The sequence below is a fragment of the Vipera ursinii genome (assembly GCF_947247035.1).
Source record: "Vipera ursinii genome assembly, chromosome: 1".
NCBI lineage: Eukaryota > Metazoa > Chordata > Lepidosauria > Squamata > Viperidae > Vipera > Vipera ursinii.
In genome coordinates, this window is record NC_139512.1 from 163303465 (window position 1) to 163323298 (window position 19834).

At 37.7% G+C, this 19834-nt stretch overlaps 1 protein-coding gene across 1 annotated transcript in view; it reads right to left on the reverse strand.

Moving 5' to 3' along the window:
* The window catches only part of ZNF385B (zinc finger protein 385B), a gene marked incomplete at its 3' end in the record, with an annotated part of 227949 nt that overhangs the window by 207232 nt on the left and 883 nt on the right, over positions 1–19834 (reverse strand). The window lies entirely within an intron of this gene.

The following is a 19834-nucleotide window of genomic DNA, read 5'->3' on the forward strand; positions in this document are numbered from 1 at the left end:
TTAAAATTTTGTTTAGTCACAACCTTTCACTTTTCACATTCTGGACAAGCAGTGGTCATGTATCCTAACAAAAGATGTTACATACGTGCATAAGCGTAGTCAGTAGCATATGCCTTTTTAAAAATATCAAACATGCAAAGAAACAAAAATAAATCCAAAATATCTGTATTACATCCAGAAATGCCAACTTTGCAACCAATTTTTTTCATCCATAATTATGGCACCCTAAGGATGCCTGCATACATGCAAATGTTTCTCTGGGATCAGTAACACAGCAGGGATTGCTTTTTCCTTCCAGTAACAGATTGCTGGGAAATACCAAACATGGCCTTGAGAATTCCAATGTTTGTTACAAATTTTGCTGGATGTGGTTGGAAAGAGGCCTAGAAATGCCAGCACAAATACATCACACTTGCTGAACGTGCACACACAACTAATTACAATATTCAATTATATGTGATATATCTAAAATGAGATGGGCTGTCTCAACTGCAACTTGCAAACCGTTCTGTTTTGCGGCAAAACAATCCAGGACAAGCTGATCATCAGAGCTTAGAGAGGACTCATTAACAAAATTTTGGGTAAGGAAAGAAACAGGACAGTTTAACATCTTACAGTTAATGTTATGTTATGTAACATCTTCTTAGGAGTTGAAGTCCACGAGTCATAAAAGAGCCAAGGTTGCCAACGCCTGGCCATTTGAAAGCCAATAGGAATTGCTGCTGAGCGCACCAAAAGACCCGGCCGGCAAACATTGCACAGGCAAGTTGTCTGCAGCAAAGGCAGGAACTTTGCTCCCCTCCCTGCTGCCCAACTACACCATCTCAACTAGGTAAGTAAGATATTATTTGCAAATAGGATGGCAATGAACAATTTAGGCTGCAATTACATCAGAGCTTTTCAACCATTTCAGAAATTGTACCTCTTTTAGGACATGACAATATTCAAGCACCACCAGTGCTTAACAAGGTGTCAAAAACTTGATGACTAAAAAAAAGGGGGGGTATTTTGGGTTTCATTGGTTAGATTCATTTATTGTTATAGAAATGGCTAGTTTATATTATAGAAAAGCAAAAAGTTGAGGTTCAATGTTAATGCTTCCTTCTACTCCTGCAACAGAGGAAGTCAGAAGTCAGTGCCTTTTCTTTTTCCCTTCTCCCCCTCACTTTTCCCTTTTTCTCTCACCCTTCATTTGCAAAAGCCCCCGCTCAGTCACACTTTGCTCACAAAAGCCTCCAGTCGCTCTCACTCACTCCGTCTCTTTCAAAGGCACCTCGCTCAGTCTTTCCCCCACTCACTCCATCTCTTTCAAAGGCCTCTTGCTCGCTCGCTCACTTACTGCCCTGTCACTTCCAAACGCCATTTGCTCGTTCATACTTACTGCCCCGTCGCTTCCAAACACTTCCAAATGCCACTTGCTTGCTCACTCACTTACTGCATTTGGAAGCAATGGGGCAGTAAGTAAATGAGTGCCAGTGCCGGAGGCCATCAGCTGTTTGGCGCTGGAGACCGCTGCCATGAGGAACACAGCTCTGGGTCAGGGTTCAGAGCAGCTCCGGGTGGGGGCTCAGCATGGGCCGCAGCATGGCAACTGCGGGGAGGGGAATCCCCACGGCAGCTGTGGGGAGGGGAATCCCCACGGCATGTGGCTCTGAATCGCAGGGGCAGGGGTGTAAAGGATGGGCGGCGACACCGTAGCAAGACACTGGCAGCGCTCCCAGTGACAGCACCTCTTGAGTTCTGGCATCTTTTTTTTTTTTTTAGAAAAAAAGCACTGACATTAACCCATGGGTCTAATTGATTGCAGTGTACTCTGGCAACTTATATTTTCTTTCCTTGTGGCATGAATGTCCCCGACCACTTGAAAAAACCTCAACTGGATAATTGTACAAAGGCAAAACTGCAAAGAAGAGTAATTTCATTACCATGGACCTACCATCAAATAGACAAGAACTCTTTCTAACTTTTCTGATGATTTTGCTCTGTCAGCCTAGTAATGATTTCACTAGGTCCCTTGAAAACGTAGGTGCTCATTTGGGTCTACTGTATTCTATAAGTGAAGCACTAAGGAAACATATGCAGGTAGTACTTATTTAGCAACTGCCTTATAGAGCAACCGTTCCCAATATGACACTAATAAGAAATTCATTTTCCGACCAATGCATGGATTTACAACAACAAAACCTATGCTGGGAAACTGATCAAGGTCTAGTCAGTTTCAAGTAGCAGCTGTCAGTCATGGGAGAGTTCTAATGGACTAATTAAAGTCACAGAGCTGAGCTTGTTAACACTTTTTAGGGAAGGTCTCTTCAGCAGAGAAGAGCAGCTCAGAAAGAGAGAGCTTGTTTAAAGAATCTCTTTAACCTACCAGGGGGCCAAAAGGAAGGGGGGAAACAGGTTAGGCACAGGAAACTGTACAAGAGAAATTTATCTGGTGACTTTTGTAGCAACTCTCTCTCAGTCTGTCAGAGATGTGTTCACTTAACGACCATGTTGCTTAACGTCAGTTATCAGAACCAATTAAAGTAAATGAATACTACCTGTACAGTAGTAGTTAAAAGTTTGTAAATACATTTAAAATTTCAATATTTCAGCATAAATATGACCAAAAATGTGAACTATTTTCCACAAAATTAGATAAAAAGAACCCAAATAAACAAATGTGCCAAAAGCATTGTCTTGTTCATTTTTTTTATTGTGGGAAATGATCTAAAGCTGTAATTTATGTGTGGCAAAAGTATATGAATCTCTGGAATTATTTGTTCATCTGAAAGGAAAATTAAGAACGAGGTGTTTCAATCACTGGAATGATAATCAGGTGTGAGCATGGGAACTCCTGCCTTTCTTAAAAATGGAATTTTTGGTATTCACGATGAAAGTGGTTCTTCACAATACAGGTTTGTAGAAGTTTATCAACTAGAACAAAGGAGATTTTCAATTTCTCAGATTTCTCTCAAAGACAGTTGGCGATGCTTACCAGATCCAAAAACGATTACAAAACTATTTCTAGAGAATTTAAATTCCATCAGTCCATTTTTAGGCAGATAGTGTTCAAATGGAGGCAATCTAACATTATTGTTTACTTACCCAGCAGTGGTTGACCAATCAAGATCACACCATGAGCAAAGCATATAATACTCCAGCAGCTTTCAACGAAACCCATGCTGAGGAACTAAAGGCATCTCTAGCATTGGTGAATGCCAGTGCTCAGGAGACCATCAGAACACTGAACAATAGTGTGCATGACAAGACTATAAGGTGAAAACCACTACTGTCACAAATGAATATTGCTGCCCACCTACAGTTTGTGAAAGACCACGTGGAAAAATCAGAAAAAACAAAATAGAATGTTTTGGCAAAAAGTAAACACTGTATTCCAGCATAAGAATTTCCCATCTGGGAATGGCTTTCCATCACTGATGGAATTATGAATTTTGAATCGACCAGCAAATCCTACAGGAAAATGTCAAGGTACCTGCTATGAACTAAAACTCAGGAAAAAAGGATCATTCAGCAAGACAACTGTCCAAAACACATGTTCTATGACCAAATAATGGTTAAAGCAGAAGAAAATTAATGTTTTGGAATAACCAAGTCAAAGTCCTACATTAATCCTATAGAAATGTTGTAGAAGTATCTGAAACAGACAGTTGGTGTGAGGAAGCCCACCAACATCTCTGAGCAGAAGCTGTTCTGTAAGGAGGAATGGGCTAAAATTTCTCCAAGCCACTATGCAGGACAGATTAACCATTATTGGAAATGTTTAATTGCAATTATTGCTCCTCAAAGGGGCACACTACTCATTGAAAGCAAACGTTCACATACTTTTGAAATGCACAAATATTAGCAAATTATTATTATCAAATTTATTTGCCACCCATTTCACAATTCAACTCAAATAGGAAATTTTGAATCATTTTCCTCAATGAATAAATTAACAAGTATAATGTTTTTGACTCATTTCTTTAATTGAATTCTCTTTATCTAATTTTAGAGCTTATGTGGAGAGTAGATAATGCTTTAGCTCATATTTATGCAGAAAATATTGAAAATTCAAAAATGTTCACAAATGTTTAAGTGCCACTGTATTACTTGCCTACACCATTTATTCAATCTAGAAGTCAATCAAGGTAACAGAATCTGTTGGTGGAATAATACGAATACAGATTCTCTAAACCACCAGGAAGTCATTTATGCACTTGACTTAAGCCAAAAGAATTGTGGTTGAAAAGCATCTCCTCAGTGCAATTCATACCAAAATGTATCATAAGTATCACATCATCCCAGAGTTTTTTTAAAAATAGAAGCTGCATTTGTACAGCTGAGGAATTCTTTAAAATTTCCATCAGCTATCAGATAATTTGGGTGCACAGGAACTGCCTAAAATACTGAACTGTATGATTCGGTTGATTAGTTTAGTTTTCTCCATACTGATTGGCAGTGACTCTCCAGAGCTGAATATTTGGTGTTTTGTTGGTGAAGTGTTACACTTCAGTCTAATCTTGAATTCTAGATTCCAATATGATCATTATGATCTTCTTGGTAACAGGTGAATTCCTATAGAACCTAGGGATATTTCTGTCCTTTTAGAAGTTGATTTTTTTCATTTATATAGGCTGAAAATAAAAAAGCATTCAGAAAGCGCTTAGAAAAGTCAAAAATCCCAAACCAGAAAACATTGGAGGCTGAACTTCTCTACAGGAGATGCTTCCTTCTACTTTGTTCTCTCTGCAGCATCTCCAGTTAATTGGGGTTGTGAATTTACTCTGGGTTTACTATTCATTAACTCATATATCATTTTTCTGGGAACTGTAAAGCTATAAATCATGGAGGACAGAATGAAAACTAATTAAAGGGGCAGCTAAGCATAAAATTTTGTTTTGCACTACTTCAAAACAATAACCCAAAAATATACAGGGTTTATTTTAAAAATCCATATTGTAAGAAGAAAGTTCAAGAAGACTATATTCAGTGCAAAGTATGGCGCTTCCGCTGAGCCCTGACAACCCTGCAGCTCCAGCCATCTCTCACTCAGGCTTGTGCGGTGCTGCCACTGGTTCAGCTCATTCCCCTCCCCAATACCACTTTTCTAGGATGGTCGCGTACCACCTGTCAGGTGCCAATGTACCACAGGTGGTACCCGTACCACTGGTTGAAAAGCCCTGAGCTGGAGCATTTTACTTCCTTACAATCTAAAATCAGCAGTTCATTTGGAATGGGTCAACTCACAAATGCCAACTTGCTTTAAAAAAAAAGCTGGTAGGATTCAAATTTCTAACCTTTTACCTATTATATGAATTTCCCATATCTAAAGGCAAGATTAATGGCATGTTTTCTCCTATTTTTCTACTGTTCAGAGGAACTAGACGATTTCCACTTTCACCCATGCTTTTTAATATCTGAATGAAGTCCTTGGCTTGTGCTATTAGACAATATAGAGAGATCTATGTAATAATACACAACTCAGTTGAACACAAATTAGTTTTATTTGCAGATGACATTCTTTTGATTATTTCTAAACCTCATACCACTATCCCAGGGTTGATGAAAAAGATACAAGTTTAGCAAAAGAGCAAAAATAATTAATTGGTCCAAACTGTAGTTGATGCCAATAGGTGAAAATTGGGATAGCCATCCATTCAAGGAAAATCAATCCTGTATTTATACTGAATCCATTAAATATTGAGATGTGTATACCAGAGGAACTAGACGATTTCCACTTTCACCCATGCTTTTTAATATCTGAATGAAGTCCTTGGCTTGTGCTATTAGACAATATAGAGAGATCTATGTAATAATACACAACTCAGTTGAACACAAATTAGTTTTATTTGCAGATGACATTCTTTTGATTATTTCTAAACCTCATACCACTATCCCAGGGTTGATGAAAAAGATACAAGTTTAGCAAAAGAGCAAAAATAATTAATTGGTCCAAACTGTAGTTGATGCCAATAGGTGAAAATTGGGATAGCCATCCATTCAAGGAAAATCAATCCTGTATTTATACTGAATCCATTAAATATTGAGATGTGTATACCAAAGGAGTTCAGTCACTAACATGCAATATAAATAATATATATATAGGTTACCTTAACTATCGCACCATTGCACTCATTTCTCATGCTAGTAAAGTTATGCTTAAAATTCTACAAGCTAGACTCCAGCAGTATGTGGATCGAGAACTACCAGAAGTACAGGCAGGATTTCGAAGAGGCAGAGGAACAAGAGATCAAATTGCTAACATACGCTGGATCATGGAGAAAGCTAGAGAGTTCCAGAAAAACATCTACTTCTGCTTCATTGACTATGCTAAAGCCTTTGATTGTGTGGATCATAACAAACTGTGGCAAGTCCTTAAAGAGATAGGCATACCAGACCATCTTATTTGTCTCTTGAGAAACCTATATGCGGGCCAAGAAGCAACAGTGAGAACTGGACACGGAACCACTGATTGGTTCAAAATTGGGAAAGGAGTCCGGCAAGGCTGTATACTGTCGCCTTGCCTATTTAACTTATATGCAGAGCACATCATGAGAAAGGCAGGGCTAGATGAATCAAAAGTTGGAATTAAGATTGCCGGAAGAAACATCAACAACCTAAGATATGCAGATGATACCACTCTAATGGCAGAAAGTGAAGAGGAACTAAAGAGTCTCTTGTTGCAAGTGAAGAAGGAGAGTGCAAAACTTGGGTTGAAACTAAACATTAAGAAAACCAAGATCATGGCATCCGGCCCTCTCAACTCCTGGCAAATAGATGGGGAAGAAATGGAGGTAGTGACAGATTTTATTTTCCTGGGCTCCAAGATCACTGCAGATGGGGACTGTAGCCAAGAAATTAAAAGACGCTTGCTCCTTGGGAGGAAAGCCATGTCAAATCTAGACAGCACACTAAAAAGCAGAGACATCACCCTGTCAACAAAAGTGCGTATAGTCAAGGCGATGGTCTTCCCAGTTGCAATGTATGGCTGTGAAAGTTGGACCATAAGAAAGGCTGAGCGCCAAAGAATTGAAGCCTTTGAAATATGGTGCTGGAGAAGACTCCTGCGAGTCCCTTGGACTGCAAGGCGATCAAACCGGTCAGTCCTAGAGGAGATCAACCCTGACTGCTCTTTAGAAGGCCAGATCCTGAAGCTAAAACTCAAATACTTTGGCCACCTAATGAGAAGGAAGGATTCACTGGAGAAGAGCCTAATGCTGGGAAAGATTGAGGGCAATAGAAGAACAGGACGACAGAGAATGAGGTGGCTGGATGGAGTCACTGAAGCAGTAGGTGTGAGCTTAAATGGACTCCAGAAGATGGTAGAAGACAGGAAGGCCTGGAGGAACATTGTCCATAGGGTCGCGATGGGTCGGAAACGACTTCGCAACTAACAACAACAACAGGTTACCTCAGATATCGATAGATATGAATTACCTTAACTTTTGGGGAAATCTGAAATCTCTCAAACGGTGTATTATTCTTAGATTAATTTATATTCTGACAGGAATTCCAGTTTATATACAGTATTTGGAAATACTGTATTTATTTATTTTCAGAAAATGAATGCTTTGTTTAGAAAAATTCATTGGGGTTCTTCGATTCCACAAATATCTTTACAGAAAAAGCAATTGCAATTAATGAGGGAGGATTTGGTCTTCCTTATCTGATGTTACATTATCATGCTCAACTACTATCAAGTATTAAACATTGCAAAGCAACAATATATATTAATTTCCTGATCTGGACAATATTGGAATATACTTACACAACACCTTTGATTGGGTGGGCAGTATTAGGATCTAACAATACTAAAATTCTAATATCTCTGGAAATAATTATGTCAGAAAGTTGTCTAATGTCTAATAAAAAAGATTCAACTTTTTCCCCCTACCAAATTGATTTTATGGAGAAACCTAATTTTAGAAATTGGGGGAAAATGTGATATGGAAAAACTGGATGGAAGCAGGAGTATTGACTTTGGACCAACTGATAGACGATAAAAATAATTTTTTAGCATACACTGTGTTAAGAGATAAATGTCATCTACCAGATGTAACCCAATGTCAATATTTACAGCTACAACATTTGTTAACAACAACATTTGGACCAGCAGCTTTTTCAGTTTCTGAAACTCCTGAGATGTTAAATCAATTGGTTAAATCCTTTAAACTAAAAAGACCTACTATTATTTATATTGTAGATATTTGTTATAAATAAATCAATTTGTTATGCAGATGCTAAAAAATAAATGGGATAAAGAATTAAGAGATTCCTTTATTACCTGGAGAATGAAAGAGTGTTTCAACTTCTATAGCAAGAGTGTCAATGGACCTCAAATTACAACTTTTAAAGCAAAAAATAGTATTTAGAGTCTATTGGATTCCATTACATTTGTATATAAAAGCAGCATTTTGTTGCAGTTGTAATAAGCATAACCTTCACTGCTTCATTAAAATACCTATTTATACAATATTTCATATTTACTACTTTTGGGGGGAAATAGTCAATTATATAAATATGATTGCACAACAAAACCTAAACATTTTAGAGGATAATATTCTTTTGAACTATTTATTTAGAATCTGGAATGTAACAACTGGACAATGTAAATGGCTCCTCTGTGCCCTTACTGTGGCCAAAAGATTGATATTGTGGCACTGGAAAAATTAAGTGTCCTTTTCAATCAATGGACTGAAGATCTAGTTATACTTGGCATCTATGGGCAGATTGCCTGTACTCTAGATGTAAACCCTGCATTTATTTATTTATTAAATTTGTTTGCCAACCATCTTGCTGTAAGGCATTTCTGAGGGGCTTACGACAGTAAAAGCAATAAAACCATAGACCACATATAACTGCAATAAAAATACAAATTACAAATTAAATGGATAAATATAATGAAATATGTTACTCATACATAGTGTAGGTTAAAAAATATAATTATATGATAGTTATATAAATGTATCAAAATATATGCGTACTTGAATAATATTTGTATTAGATAAGCATATATAAAATTATAACTGTTTAGTGTTAAAATGATTTACCATATTATTTTTTTCTTTGTCATATTTCTTTTACTTTGTTAGACTGTTTTTGTTATTAATTAAACAAGAATAAAAATAATTTTAAAAGACTACTCTTGTTACAATCTGGAAGTGAAGGTTACAAACGGTGACCATGTGACTGTGGCACACTGCAACGTTGTTGTAATCCCTAGCCAGTTGCCAAGCACCTGAAACACAATCAGATGACCATGGGGAGTGTGATGGAATGTGCAGCTGGAGAAGAAATGGAGGGGAGGAATCTTGGCAATTACATTGCAGCTTTCCAGAGAGGAGGCAAAACATTCTGGAGCAAAAATGAGAGACTACACACTCCTGAATTCATTGGTGGAGGGAGGAAAAGGTTCATGGTAATCATACTCTAGAATCTGTATCTATTAGTCTGTCAAGATTCCATCTAATAGGGGTAAGCAAATTCTGAACTAGGCTTAATCTGATTTCACTGTGTCATCTTTGGGCTTAGGAATGACAGGGAGACAGCAATGGTTGCAACTATGAAGAGCAGTCATAAAGTACTCTGCATTCAGCACCATGGTAACTTTGAACAGTTGCTGAACAAGTGGATGCTAAAGGAGGACTACCTGTACTTGGCACTTTAAAGAAAGCATAGTAGGAAACAAGCATACCAAAAAAATCAAACTGCCCAAATTCAACAGCAAAACAATGATTTTCAGGAACCTGATTCTTTGTTCAAAATAAAATAAGATTTGTGATAGGCATAATGTCCATACTCTAAACATCTTTTTGAAAACAGTGACCTGGAAATTTTAATTCCATTTACTTTGCTGATATAACTGCATTATTCTAAGAACCCAGCATTCTTCAGAAATGGAACTGCAAATTCTAAAAATTATAGTGTGGACTCCAACTAAAAGAAAATTGCCCGTCTTGCTCTGTATGCATATTTAACAAATGTTAGGTGGAATCCAATTAAACCTTAGCTGATGGAACTGTGTCCATGAGCTGAGTGATGAGGTCGAAGTTTTTCCTTCTGTATGCTCTCAAAATCCATTCCACAGAATTGACTGTTGATTTCTATACTGGGGGAAGGGGGAAATATGGGAGGCCATGGGCACAGAGAAAAGCTCATTATATCAGCAGACCTTATCCTATATATAACTATAGTATCCTGCTTTGAAATATTCTGAAACACTGAACAATAGAAGTGTAATAGAGCAGCAGAGATTAGGAACAGCAAGCTGAATGCTCAACTGGCTGTCCAGAAACTACTATAGTTTGGCTGTGTCAACAAAACATATTAAACACCTTTGATGAGCAGTAATCTGAAGTGCCTGAAGCATTAACAAAATACTTGACACTATGAGGAGTTATCCTGACAGTATAACAATACTATTATAAAATGAATAATTTTAATTGCTAGAATTGCCATATTCAGATTGATTTACAAGGATAATGTATCTAACAAACCTCAGCAGCTTAGTCTCTCTAATACATTTTTAGTAAATTAATTTAATGTTAAGAAGTGTGCACTATGGAAGTTCTTTCAAATGCATCCTTTTTGAGATTAGACAACCACAAGGCAAAAATTCTCATTAAAACCCACAGGAAAACAACAAAAGTATGAATTAGTTTAGGATTTTAAGTTTCACAAATAGAGCAAATTTACCTATATTATATAACATTTTGGAAATAGTGCTGAAGCATTATAATAAATTCATATTTTTTCTTTTGCTTAGTTAATGTTAATTTATTTTGCCCTCTTATCTTCATTACTATCTTTTTACTTTAAATACAGGGTAAATAAAAGTCATATATTTTTCTATTTTTTTGAAGTAAACTTTCCTTCACAACTGCCAAAGAGATGCATCTAAAGAATTAGGTTCAAATGTAATTTTATTATGCTCAAAATTAAGTATATCAGTGGAACTTCTTCCAATTTTGATTTAACTGCAAATAGATGGAGAATGATGCAGCAAAAGCACTTTCTAAATTCAACAAATTCACTGGGAGGACTTCCGGGTGGCAAGGCTCCGTCGATGGCGGTCATTTTTGACCGTCAGCCCCGTTGCTCCATTTAAATCATGAAAACAGCGACAATCAGCTGTTTCGCGGTTTGGGAATCCCCCCTCGGGAGAAGAGGGGGGGTGAGTATTCAGGTAGAGGTAGAGCTCCCCCAGACCCACAGAATTATTACTCTGTGGGTCGAAGGGAGAGAGCTCCCTCGGAGCCTGAATTAACTCCGGACTCGGGGACTCCTCTGTTTCAAGGCTTTGAAACAGAACAGGACGCTGCAACCATCCCTGCTTTCAATATTGTACTTTGGATTACTTGGACGCATGCAGAGCTGAGCAGGAGAATATTGAAACAGCAAGTATATGATCTTTAACTCCGGTTTAACTTAAAAGAAGGGGAGGAAGATGGCGCCGAAATAAATCTTTAGAGAAAGTGGGAAGAACAAAGAATAAGGAAAATAAAATAAAAGATCAAGAAGGAAGATATAAAGTGGATTTTTAAAGTTGTTAAAAACATTTGAAGTTGGCTTAAAAGTGATTTAAAAGACTTGGATATTTAACAGTGAAGTAACAAAGTTGCAATTTGGGCGGAAAACTGAAAGTGAAAAACAAAAGTTAATTGGGTGTTAAAATGGCTTCCAAACCACCTAGATTCCCCGCTTCTAAAAGTGCGGGGGCATCACCAGTTCAACAATCTGGACTTCAAACATTGATGCCATCCCCCGCAGCACCTACACCCACATTAAGACTAAAAGACTTACAAGATGCTTTAAAACTTCAATCTGAGCAAATATCTGAGCTCATTAATGAGAAAAATAAGGAAATACGAGAGGATATTTTGCTGGCATTTCAGGGACTGACAGTTTGCACTGAGAATCTGGATGAACATGTGGAAGAAGTTAATCAAAATAATTTGATATTGGAAGCTAAAATCAATGAAGCTGAGAATAAAATGGATAAAATTGATGATGAGGTGGTGATGATACAATATAGAGACATGGAGTTTGCCCTGAGGATCAGAGGTCTAAAAGAAAATCCACAAGAAAATTTGGAAGAGATATTGGCAAAAGCTGTGGCGCCTATTTTGGTTTACCAAAATTTTTATTTTTGTTTCAAATGATACATATGCTTTAAAAAGATTCAAATTTGGAGGAATGGCAGAAAGATATTAATAAATTCATTTGGGCAGGGAAAAGACAGAGAGTAAAACTTAAGATAATGCAAGATATACGTGAAAGAGGTGGTCTTCAAATGGCCAACTTTAAATTATATTATGAGGCTGTGGCTTTATCGCCAATTAGTAATTGGTTTAATTTAACAGAAGGAAGATTATTGAATATTGAGGGATGTGATTTATTATATGGTTGGCATGCATATTTATTGTATGATAAAAAGGTGGATAATATCTTTAAGACACATATATTAAGGTATGCCCTGTTGCGAGTTTGGAAAAAATACCGATACAAGTTAAATTATAAAAAACCAATTTGGGCAATACCTAAGCATGTGATAGAAAATATAAGTCCGGGATTTAAACATGATGTGACTACATATAAAGATATTCTCAGACTGGAAAGGAATATATGGTAATTAAAGCCATTTAACATTTTAAAAGAAGGGAAAATAGTACAAACTTGGTTTCAGTATGGCCAGATACAAGCTAGATGGAAAGAAGATCAGAAAATTGGCATTTCAACAACAGATGAAAATCTGGTAAAACAAATCAGAGATCAAAGTCAAGCACATATAAGGATATACAATGCATTGATAGAAATAGATTCAGAAACGGAACTAGATTGTATGATAAAATGGGCCCAGAATATTCAAGAGCCAATAACGATGGATGTTTGGGAAAAAATTTGGGTCACAAACGTAAAATTTACTCAGGCGCAAAATTTAAGAGAGAATTTTTATAAAATGTTTTATAGATATATATTTATATTTATTAAACTTATATACCGCCCTTCTCCCGTAAGACTCAGGGCGGTTCACAAGGCAATTAAAACAACATTACAATACAAAAATTAATAACAATTAAAATAGATTAAATTTTCCTTAATTAAAATCTAAAACCCCTATAACTCTGATTAAAAACCCAATTACAATAATTTAAAAAATTAAAAAATCCTCAGTTTTGGCCGGAAAGCTCAAAGAGCCAGGTCTTCAAGTCCCGGCGGAACGAACGAAAATCAGGGGCAGTCCTAAGCTCTAACTGGTTCCAGAGGGCAGGCGCGCCCACAGAGAAGGCCCTCCCCCTGGGTGTTGCCCGCCGGCAATCCTTTGCCGGCAGCACCCTGAGAAGGCCCTCCTTGTGGGAGCGCACAGGACGAAGGGAACTTGATGCCGGCAGCAGGTGTTCCCTCAGATATCCTGGACCCAAGCCATTTAGGGCTTTATAGGTCATCACCAGCACCTTGAATCTCACCAGGAGGGCAACCGGAAGCCAATGCAGCTCGCGGAGTAGAGGTGTTATATGGGAGTATCGGGAAGCCCCCATCACAACTCGCGTGGCTGCATTCTGCACCAGCTGAAGCCTCCAAGTGGTCCTTAAGGGCAGCCCCATGTAGAGAGCATTGCAGTAGTCTAACCGGGAGGTCACGAGCGCATGAGTGACTGTGCGCAAGGCATCTCAGTCCAGATAGGGCCGCAACTGGCGCACCAGGCGAACCTGGGCAAAAACCCCCTGGTCACGGCTCCTATATGATCTTCAAGGCTGAGCCGCGAATCCAGGAGGACACCCAAGTTGCGAGCCCTATCAACGGGGGGTAACACCTCACCCCCCATAGTTAACGATGGAAAAGATTGGTTAGTCTGAGACGTCAGTATGCACAGCCACTCAGTCTTGGCAGGATTGAGACGAAGCCTGTTTCTCCCCATCCAAACCCGGACCGCTTCCAGGCAACGGGACATCACGTCGAGGGCATCACTGGGGTGGTTCGGGGTGGAAAGAAAAAGCTGGATATCATCAGCATACGGATGATACCGCACCCCGAAACCACAAATGAGCTCACCCAGCGGCTTCATATAGATGTTGAACAAGAGGGGAGAGAGGACCGACCCCTGAGGAACTCCACAAATGAGAGGCCTCGGGGCGGACCTCTGCCCTCCTGTCAACACCAACTGTGAGTGGCCCAGGAGGTAGGAGAACCACTGTAAAACAGTGCCCCCCACTCCCAATCCCCTGAGACGCCGCAGTAGGATACCATGGTCGATGGTATCAAAAGCCGCTGAGAGGTCTAATAGGACTAGGACAGAGGAACAACCCATCCCGAGCCCGGCAGAGATCATTCACCAGCGCAACCAATGCCGTCTCCGTGCTGTACCCGGTCCTGAAGCCCGATTGGTATGGGTCCAATAATTCCCTATATAATTCCCTATATATGAATTATATATAGTTACATTTTAAAAATTAGTCATAAGCACACTCAAGTCAGAAAAGATGACAAAATTAGTTCAAATTCAATTATCTTTTTGTCTTTTGCATATTAAGATCATTACATTCTGACATGTAGCACCCTGAAGTAGAATGAATGATTCTATATTATAATGAACTACCTGCTTCTGTACCATAACTAAAACATCTATTCTATGTCCATCTGGCTGAAAAAAAGCAAACAAATGTTGTTGTGAAATCAAACTGGACACATAATTCCTCCTGTTGAAAAGTCATTGTTGATACTGGTGGAGATATTTGGCAATTATATAACTGCTACCACTGAAGTAGTACATTTAATTTATTTTCAACTAAGTACTTCATAGAACTAGGCCAGGAAAGTTATCTCCCATGTAGTAAATCTTCACATCTTGCCATGGGGTATCACGTGAATCCTTTCTTCCTCTTTCCCCAAATTCTTCATTCTTCACCTTCAATGAAGAACAATCACTACAAATATCCCTAAGTAGCAATTCAGGGCTTTGTTCTGTCTTCATCCTTCCCACAACAGAAAAACAAGGAGGTAGTGAAATCAACATAATGCCACGACTTCAGGGCAATCAGCAAAGAGAAGCTAGGAACTGTAGGATTATAGCACTCAGGCACTTAGAACATCCCAAGGAAGGAGATGGGAATGCCAATGAAGAATTAAAGTCTGGTATTTTATGCATAAAAAGATACACAGAGCACAAAAATTGAAAGTGTGTGCAAGTGGTTTTTTATTGACTTAATTTTTATTTCCCCTTTATTATTTTTCTAAACAACTCAAGTTGACTAACATCTAATTACTCCTTCCTCCTCCTATTTGCCTCACAACAACAACCCTCTGAGGTGAGGTAGGCTGAGAGTGTGACTGGTCTCCATGGTTAAGGTGGGATTAGAACTCATGGTCTCCTGGTTTCCAGCCTGATGCCTTAACCGCTAGATTAAACTAGATCAGACCTCAATCTTCTCCAAGTCTTTGTTACTGGAAGAAAGATTGATGAGTGCTTTTTGAAACTGAATTTTTTTGAATATGGTGAGATGGTCTCCAGAATTTCTTGGATATTACTCTATCTAAGCTTAATTTCATGCTACTGATTTTGCCATCTGAAATTACTGTGCCTTTACATGAAAAATCACTTTATAAATTTTTTTCATTAATTTACTGAATTTATTACCTTTATATTCCTGGCAAAGCTATGTTTAATGTTTGGAATCCAAGGATGTCCATCTGCCAACTGTTGAGAGAACAAATTTCCTGTGAAGCCTTCTAGATGTGCCAAAAAGTATACAGAAGATTTGGATGAGTTTATAGAACAAATTTGGGAGTATACAGTGTGATAAAGAAGGTATAATAGTGCCATTGTGATTTGAGTTTGTATGATAAATGTTGTCACCTGGTGAAAGAATGCAATAAGATTTGTCTGGCATGATCTGTTTTTGACAAACCCATGTTGGCTTTTGGTAATGACTTTGTTTGCCTCTAGGTGTTCCCTGATTCGTTGCTTGATTATCTTTTCCAAGATCTTCCCAGGACGTCAGGCTGATAGGTTTGTAGTTCCCTGGATCCATTTTTTCCTTTTTTGAAGATGGGAACTAGTTCAGCTTTTTTTCCAGTCCTTTGATAGTTCCCCATTGCTCCAGGATCTTTGAAAGATATAGTGCAATGGTTCTGAGATCACATCTGCCAGTTCCATGAGAACCTTGGGGTGTAGTCCATCTGGTCCTGGTGATTTCAACTCATCTAGGATGGACAGGTGCTCACTTGCCATTTTCTTGCCAGACAGATGTTGTTTTAGATAACCATCAAATATGATGGTGTATTATTTTGAAGACAAAATAATATACCATATTTTATAACTTAGAATTACTGTATTTGTCACCAGTGAAACCATCCTTACTTTAGGAAACAGATTCATTTTGAACAATATGCAGTTTTTAAGAACACACAGTGTCGTAACATAATTATGCAAGCACCACTTTAAAATGTGTGCTGGAGAAATTAACTAATGCTAGCATTTAACTAAAGACAAAGGATCAGTAAAAATGATTTCTAACATATTCCCATTAGGATGCTAAGATCAGCCCAATGTTATTTATTTAGAAGAAAAGAAAGGTATCACAATTCCAGGATTATTTTCATTTCTCTCATCCTATTAGAATGCATATAAAAAATTGGTGAGTTTTTCCCATATTATTTTAATGAAATATTACTAAAACAGTAATAGCAGTTACTGTTCATTTGCAAATGAAGGTAGCAGTTCATTTGCAAATCTACCTGAAGAATTGCAAGAGATGCAGTCAATTTGATACTTCTATTTTGTAAATGAAGTAGAAACAGAAGAATCAATAAACTTTTTCAACTTAATTTATTCAAGTCTTTATTCTGCAAGCTATCCCACTAACTTTTGCCTGACCTTCTTTATATGAAATACATGACGTCATCATTACACAGATTATTTAGCCTTTTCCCCCATTTAAACATAAAGTTCCATCACACTGCTATTTAAATTCTCCTAGTCTTCTTGAAAACCCGTATCTTCAATTATCAATTATGCATCTTTGAAACAGAAATAAAATTAATCATAATAATGGACTCAGCATTCATACAGCATTTGAATAAATATACTACCCAAAGAATGGGAAATACCCAACATGCTAATGAACATCTCTTACATAATTGTAACTTTAAAAGAATTTTATTAACCAAAAAAAGAGAAGAGCATTTATAGTTATTTTTTGTTTAAGCAATTAACTAAAATGGTATCCGGAAGTCCATGTGCTATAATTGCTTACTAGCCAGATGTTTTCTAGGCAGGGATCCAGGGACAGCATGCTGTAATACCTTTTATCCTATGATTTGTGCTTCTCATTCAGAGCATTCCCTTTCAGTCCCACAGCATTCAACCTGAGAATTCTACACTGTTTCTAGCATTACTGACTCTGCAATTCTATGGTTAATGTTTAGTTTACTCATACAAAATGTATAAATTAACGTTAAATTTAGTAAACCATGTCACAATAGATGGATAGATTCCAGTAAATTCATCTAAAAATATCTGCATAAAATTATTTTGATAGTTTATTTCACCTTCCCCTATTCATAAATCATGTATATCAAATAAAATTCAAAATAAAACATGTATCCGTTACAGCAACAGAAATCATTTCTAAATTTATCCTGAGCTTTTTGTCAACAAATGGGTGGCTGCCCACGTTCACTTTATTAAATTTATAATAAGGTTACAAATCTTCCATTACTTTCAGGGTTTCCTTAACAGCACAGTTCCAAGTGGGAAAATAGCTTTACATTGGGACTATGTAAGAATCAATGGATTTCAGAATACTTAAAAGCATTATCACAGAATAAACTGCTTAATTTCTTTTACAGTCATGTTCACACCGGCAAATCAGGATGATAAGCCTAAACAAGCACTCACTTTTTCATGTTTCTTAATTAAAAGTTTGGGGGACATATTTTCAAAACATTCATATTACTCTGGTTTCCTGTCGGCCTTAAAAGTACTCATTTTGGATAGTGCATTCAGTTTTAAGAATCATATTTTTATTTGCTATTTTGTCTTACAAATTTGAAAGCTTAGAACATCAAAATACTTGGACTAACTTTCAGGAAGTTTCTTCAAGGATTGGGTGTTAAAAATATGCAAAATGTTTTTGCAAACTGAAAATATCTCACATTTGCAATATATTGTTTTTACCAGTTTCAATCTTGATACTACTCTCATCTAAATTTGAAACAGAATTTTTCAGCTCAGAATGAGAATGTCTCAAGCTTAAGAGTCATATTTAACTTGAAAAAATATATTTAAACAAAAATCCTTAATGATTCAAAATGTTGAATTGTTGCAGGCCCTGTGATCTGAAGATCCTGGCTAGGTAAAACCTTTGGACTACTGTACAGTACATATACATATGAACTCCTCTGTTGTGTAACCAAATCAAGGATGATTTCTTCAAGTAGGCTGATCTAGAGTTGCTGAAGAAATTCTCCTTTTCAAGAAGTATCAAAGCTTTTTAAAAAGCAACAGAGAATGTAAGGCCAAGAGAACAATTAAAGCTATATCTCTTTCAACATGAAGACCAAAAGCCTACAGGACTTTTCCAAGTAAGGAGTTTAAAATCTCAGGGTTCATCACCATTTGCACTTAACCGTGGCATAAATATGCCCCAGCAACCTCTTTCTTCTGACATATCCTCATGTTAATACAGCATTTCCAACTCATCCCAAACCAATATCTAGTCATCCTTAGCTGTTAGATGTTTAAGCAGAATTTTCCCTTTTAAGCAAGCAAAGAAACCACAACATTTTACCATGGGTGAACCTGACCAGCTTTACAGGCTATGTGATTGATGTGGAAATCAAGTGATTCCCATGGGATAAAATCATCCTACTGACCACTTTAAGCTGGGACAGGCCTGACCTTTCCTCTCCTATTTTGCTTTGGGCAGTAGTAGAATTTGGGCCTTTCAAACTGGGCTCTCTCTTTTATACTTATCAAGTTTCTCAGCTGATCTGCAGCTCAATGATCTGGACACAGAACTGACCAGAGGTGGCAGAAGTGGGTTGGCTGTTTTGTGAAGTACAAAACAAAAGAGCGGGTGTGAGATCCATCTGCTGTTTTAGAGCATATCTCTGTGTCTGTCAGCTGTCATTTGGGATTCTTTCTGAACCTGGGTTTAGTACTCTTCTGGAATAGTGCTACACCCACATCCAACACAAACCCATCAGTAATAGGGCTCATTTCGGAAACATTTATCAGTATTCCAGAAGAGAACACTATATTACAGAATAGTACTAGTTATTCTAGAATAGCCCTACTCCAGAAGAATGCATCCATGTAAAAATCTTAAAACCAGAGCAAGTTCTTACAGATGTCTAAAAGAGCATGTTTTTTAATTTGTAAATCATCCAGAAGCATGCAAGTGTGGTGGGCGCTACAGAAATTGGATAAATAAAAATAAAGAAATCAACCAGTCTAGCCATCTGTCAAAATCCATACGTGCTCCAGTTCCATCTCAGATTAAGGAAAGTGACTGGGTGGTACTTTCCCACTGACCAGTGACAGTTGGCATCAGAGAAGGGAAAGGAAAGGAAGTGGGAGGGAAGCCAGCAATCCATGCCCTGCATTCTGTAAATAGGGCTAGCATCACTTGCGGGCATTGTGGCTGTTGTGACAGGATCACAAGACCTATGCTGGTATAGTTTCCCAGCTCAAAGGACTGGCGAATAGCTATTTAACTCCCCGATGAAGGAAAAAAAGTCATTTGTTCATCGCGTACTTTTTCAAGCCCACCGATAAGTTTCCGAGCGCTCCTAGAATCTTGTGACCTATTTAGAGAAATCGAGAAAAGGGCTATTCCACAATCTCACATCC